Raw genomic sequence first — 6,000 nt, forward strand, 5'->3', positions numbered from 1 at the left:
CCAGAGTGCCATGGCCACAGGTTTCTTGGACACCTCCAGAGATGGTGACTCCACCACCTCCCTTGGCAGCCTGTTCCAGTGCCTGACTACTCCTGCAGCAAAGAAATTGTTCCTCATGTCCAACCTAAACCTCCCCTGACATAATTTCAGGCCATTTCCTCTCATTCTGCCACCTGATGCTTGAAAGAAGCAACCAACCCCCACCTCACTCCAGCCTCCTTTTAGGGAGCCATAGAGAGCAGCTTAAGGTGGGTGAGCTAAGACGAAACACCAGGAAAACATCAGTATAGGTGGAATTAGGCATTCAAGGCTTATTTTTCACACACACCTAAATCAAGCAGCTTTATCACCTGGTTTTTATTCTGCCCCTCAGAAGTGGCCCTTTTCATCCAACACGCGCGCTGCCGGAGCAGCCCTGTGGCAGCAGGAGACGCTGAGCAGGTAATCAGCTACAAAAGGAAAGTGCAATAAGCAAAGCAGCTGATTTTCAATACTCTATTGGGGGAAAAAAATGTATAATAATAACACACACACACAAAAAAAAACCCCAACAACCCTGGACAAAATGTTCAGAAGTGGATAAAAATAAACTCACTTTGATTTACTTCGCCTTTAATGATGCAAAATGAGGATGGCAGGAGGCAGCGATGGTTAAGTTTAGTTCTAAGCAGCCTCTTCCAGTAGGCAAAGAATGAAATTAAGAGAGAAAATAAAAATTAAAAAGGCAATTGGGCATTAAATTGCACAATGAAAAGAAAAATAATGAACTGCCACCAGGAGCTCAAAAGTTGTATAACAGGCCACGTGGCAGGGGGTTGGCAGGTTGCTTGTGGCACAAGAGGGAACTGGACACATGGTTTGAGGCACATCACGGCTCTGAAGAGCTCTGCTAGCACCTGAGCTTCCCCCACCTGCTCAAAGACTCCCCTACAGAAAGGCAAAGATCATCCTAGAGATCCTCCAGGCAGATCCCAGCATCTACCCCTTCCTTAATCCGAACAGAGCCTTCCAGCAGGGTGGGGCTTGGAAGGAACCTCTGGAGATCATCCAGTTCAACCCCCTTGCTAAAGCAGGGACACCCACAGTAGCTTGCCCAGCACCTAACCGGTCAGGTGAGGTTGGAATCTCTCCCAGGAAGGAGACTACACGACCTCTCTGGGCAGCCTGCTCCAGGGCTCCAGCACCCTCACAACAAACAAGTTTCACTGGAGACAACCCCCAAAGTCCTGCAGTGACAGGATGAGGAGAGGCTGAGTGAGCTGGGGTTGCTTAGCCTGGAGAAGAGGAGGCTCAGGGGAGACCTTATTACTGTCTACAACTACCTGAAGGGAAGTTGTAGCCAGGTGGGGGTTGGTCTCTTCTCTCAAGCAACCAGCACCAGAACAAGAGGACACAGTCTCAAGCTGTGCCAGGGAGGTTTAGGCTGGATGTTAGGAAGACGTTTTTCTTAGGAAGAGAGATTGGCCATTGGAATGAGCTGCCCAGGAAGACAGTGGAGTCACCATCACTGGAGGTGTTCAGAAAGAGACTGGATGGGGTGCTTGGTGCCATGATATAGTTGGTTAGATGGTGTTGGGTGATAGGTTTGATAATCTCAAAGGTCTTTTCCAACCTGGTTAATTCCTATTCCTATTCCTATTCCTATTCCTATTCCTATTCCTATTCCTATTCCTATTCCTATTCCTATTCCTATTCCTATTCCTATTCCTATTCTAGTCTTTCTATTCTATTCTATTCTATTCTATTCTATTCTATTCTATTCTATTCTATTCTATTCTATTCTATTCTATTCTATTCTTAGTTTGCAAACCAGTCAGAAAGTGACCAAACAAAACCACAAGAAGAAAAGAAAATAATCTTAACTATTAATAATTTTGGTGTAGTTTCTTTATCCTGATTCTTGGAATACTTTGGAATAGAAGGGGGATTGCCAATAAGGGTAGGATTTTAAGACCACAAGTGGATCAGCAAATCTCTACTGAGAACTAGAGAGAAAATAGCTTCATTTTTTTTAAGCACTTTGGTTCATGCTCACTGCATAAACACAAACATCTTTCTGTGTGTGAGTTCAGAAACATTTATGTATGGTCATAACTGGGGGAGGGGGGGAGCCAAAACCAGAAACAAACCAAAATAAACCCACAAAGAAGCAATAAAGCACAGAGGTTTATCCAGAAGCCTTCAGTAATTCACATCAAAAGCTTCAAGAAATTTACCAGGAGGGACTATGATGCAGCTTTCTGTCAAGGTGAGTTTTCTCACTGGGGTTGGAATAGATGAACTCCAGAGGTCCTTTCTAACCGCCACCAGTCTATGGCTGGAGGAAGTGAAGTCAGGAAAGATCATTCCTCTTCTTGGTTCTGAAAGCCAAACCTAGGTAGGTTTCCATACCAAGCATATGAAATGAGCTGAGGAAGAAAGCATTCCTGCTTTGGATTTGATTTCTTTTATCATGTAGGAGAGTTGTTGTGCCCTGTACTGGCCACTGGTGAGGCCATACTTCGAATCCTGGGTTCAGTTATTGGCCCCTCAATCCAAGAAGGATCTTGAAATGCTAGAGCCTGTCCAGAGAAGGGCAGCAAAGCTGGTGAGGGGTCTGGAGAATAGGACTGGTGAGGAGCAGCTGAAGGAACTGGGGTTGTTTAGTCTGGAGAAAAGGAGGCTGAGGGAAAACCCCATTTCTCTCTACAAGTCTCTGAAAGGTGGTTGGAGTGAGGGTGGGGTGTGTTGGTCTCTTCTCCCTGGTATCAGTTTCAGGAAATGACCTGAAATTGTGCCACAGGAGTTTAGACTGGAGATTAGAAACAGTTTCTTTGCTGCAAGAATGGTCAGGCATTGGAACAGGCTGCCCAGGGAGGTGGTGGAGTCCCCATCCCTGGAGGGGTTCAAGAAACCTGTGGGCACAACACTTGGGGCATCAGATTAATGATGTGGTGCTGTTGGGTTGCTGGTTGGCCTCAATGATCTTAGAAGTCTTTTCCAATCCAAACAATTCTCTGATTCTCTCCACCTCTTTCCCCCTTCCCTGAGCCCTGTTGCTGGTAGCAGAGGCAGTGACATCTAGACAGGGAAGGGACATGACATCCATAAAGCAAACAGAAGCTGAACAAAACAGGAGGCGACGGCATTTACAAGCCAGCTGACAAAGGCAGTCACTTCACTTTAAATAATGTGGCAGGCAGTAAAAGAAAAAAGAATAAAAAAAAACCCACAAAAAACACCCCACAACAGAAAAATGAAAAGGAAAAAGAAATAAAAAGGAAAAATAAAGGAAAAAAATTAAAAGGCAAAATAAAAGGAAAAATAAAAAGAAAAAAGAAAAAGGAAAAATAAAAAGGAAAAATAAAAAGGAACAAGAAAAAGAAAATTAAAAGGAAAAAAAGAAAAAGAAAAAATAAAAAAGGAAAATAAAAAGGAAAACTAAGGAAAAAAATAAAAAATAAAAATAAAAAATAAAAAGGAAAATAAAAAGGAAAAATAAAAAGAAAAAATAAAAAGGAAAATAAAAAGAAAAAATAAAAAGAAAAATAAAAAGAAAAAATAAAATGGAAAAAGAAAAAGAAAATTAAAAAGGAAAAATAAAAGGAAAAAGAAAAAGAAAAAAGGAAAATAAAAATGAAAAATAAAAAGAAAAATAAAAAGGAAAATAAAAAGGAAAAATAAAAAGAAAAAATAAAAAGCAAAATAAAAAGGAAAATTAAGAAGATAAATAAAAAGGAAAAATAAAAAGAAAAATAAAAAAATGGAAAAATAAAAAAGACAAAGAAAAAGAAAATATGAAAGGAAAAAGAAAAGGATAAAGAAAAAGAAAAAAGAAAAAGGAAAAATAAAAAGGAAAAATAAAAGGGAAAATAAAAAGCAAACAAAAAAAAGGGAAACAAAATAAAAAGGCAAAACAAAATTAAATGGAAAAATAAAAAGGCAATACAGTAAAAAGGAAAAAAGAGGAAACAAAATAAAAAGGAAAAAGAAAAAGAAAAGGGAAGAGAAAAAGAAAAGGAAAAAGAAGAAGAAGAAGTAAAAGAAAAAGAAGAAGAAGAAAGAGAAAAGAAAGAAAAAGAAAAAGAAAAAGAAAAAGAAAAAGAAAAAGAAAAAGAAAAAGAAAAAGAAAAAGAAAAAGAAAAAGAAAAAGAAAAAGAAAAAGAAAAAGAAAAAGAGAAAAAGAAAGGGAAAGGGAAAAAAAAGGAAACTAAAAAAAGAAACAAAATAAAAAGGAAACAAAGTAAAAAAGAAACTAAGTTAAAAGGAAACAAAGTTAAAAGGAAACAAAATTAAAAGGAAATAAAGTTAGAAGGAAAAAGCAATAAAAAGGGGGGGGGGGGGGGGGGGGAAATAGAGAAAAAAAATATTAACTGCCTCCTAATTACCAGAATTTCACTTTCATTAACTAATAAACCAAGGCAAAACAATTTGAGTATCTGCATGTCTTCCTTTTTTTTTCTTCCTGCCCCCCCCCCCCCCCCCCTTTTCCAGATGAAAATAAACGGTAAACATTTGAATAGCATCACAGCAGGGATAATATACCTAAGGAAACCCTATTGAAACCCAGCAGCAAACTCAGCCTCTTTTATCACATTAAAACCGCAATTGACTGTAAACCTCCTACCACTCTCCGCCGAGACTTTAATTGTAAAGATTCCTGTTACAGATCATATTAGGATTTAGTTAAAATTGTAGAACACATTATTTCCAATCAGACAGCCAACCATCACTCACAAAGATTTTTAAAAAGGTGATTAATAATTCATCTCAGATAAGGAAAAGATCTATATTTATACCATCTTCTCAGCCACCATAAACTACCTGACAATTGTTCAGTAATGATGCCCAGTAAATTCTTTAAAATGGTAATTTGTCATTCTGTCACTTCATTTGTGACCTAAAATTCCTCACTTGAGGCATCATCAAATAAATTAATCACTTTCCAGGATCCATTTCTCTGTTCTGCACGTTATTATGCCCAGGCTCTCTTGTGTTTCTCTTCATTTACATATATTTAATGGCTCAGCAGTGGTTCACTATGGCACATAACGCACACATCTCATTACAGGTGAAATATTCTAACTGCCACTATCACTGGGAAAGAAAATAACTCTCCCAATTTAATTTTCCTGATGTAACAAAACCATGATTCTTCACTATGAAATGTTGATGCCATCCATCAGTCACAATCAATAAAATCATCATCGGAGAACGCCTTCTTTAGCATCATCCCTTCCGAGCGGGATTATTTGAGGGAGGTAATTAAACTCATCATATGTAATGAATGTAAATGAAGAGGGGGCACAAAAAAGGGAGGGGGGGAAAAAAACCCCAACAAGCCAAAAAAAACCCACCCCACCCCAGTGACACCCACCCACCCTCTTGTTTTCCCTCTAACTACCCTTCTTCTGCTGCTTTGGCTTCAAGTATTTTTTACATCCCCCCCATCCATGAAATGCACAAAGCCCTGAAGGAACGGCGTCAGAAGTACAGTAAGCATCAATCAATACCTATAATGACTAATTAAAAAGGAACATATTTTAACATTCAAAACTCCCCACCAAAAGCTGTTATTTATAGATTTCTCACTTAAAATGATGCATCCCCTCGGGACTAATACATTTCCTGTCTTCCTGAGATATGGATTGCGCCGCACTACTTTTTTTAGGGACTGTTGCTTTTGCGTGCGGCTGAAAGCAAACCCAAAGTGACTTGATGGGGTTTTGGTCCAGGGGAAAAAACACCATACATCCCATAATCCCAGAATCTTAGAATCACACAATCTCAGGATCCCCAAGTCCCAGAATCTCAGAAATCACAGAGTCTCAGAATCCCAATGCTGGTCTCAGAATCCCAGCATCCAGGCATTTTAGAATCAATCTGACGATCCCCAAATCAATCTTAGAATCCCTAAATTCCAGAATCTCATAATCCCAGAATCCCAGGATTTTAGAATCTCAGAATCCCAGGATTTCAGAATCTCGAAATCCAAGAATCTCAGAATCTCACAATCCCAGA

The sequence above is a fragment of the Melanerpes formicivorus genome, unplaced genomic scaffold (assembly GCF_026170545.1).
Source record: "Melanerpes formicivorus ecotype bairdi unplaced genomic scaffold, bMelFor1.0.p_v2 SCAF_106, whole genome shotgun sequence".
NCBI lineage: Eukaryota > Metazoa > Chordata > Aves > Piciformes > Picidae > Melanerpes > Melanerpes formicivorus.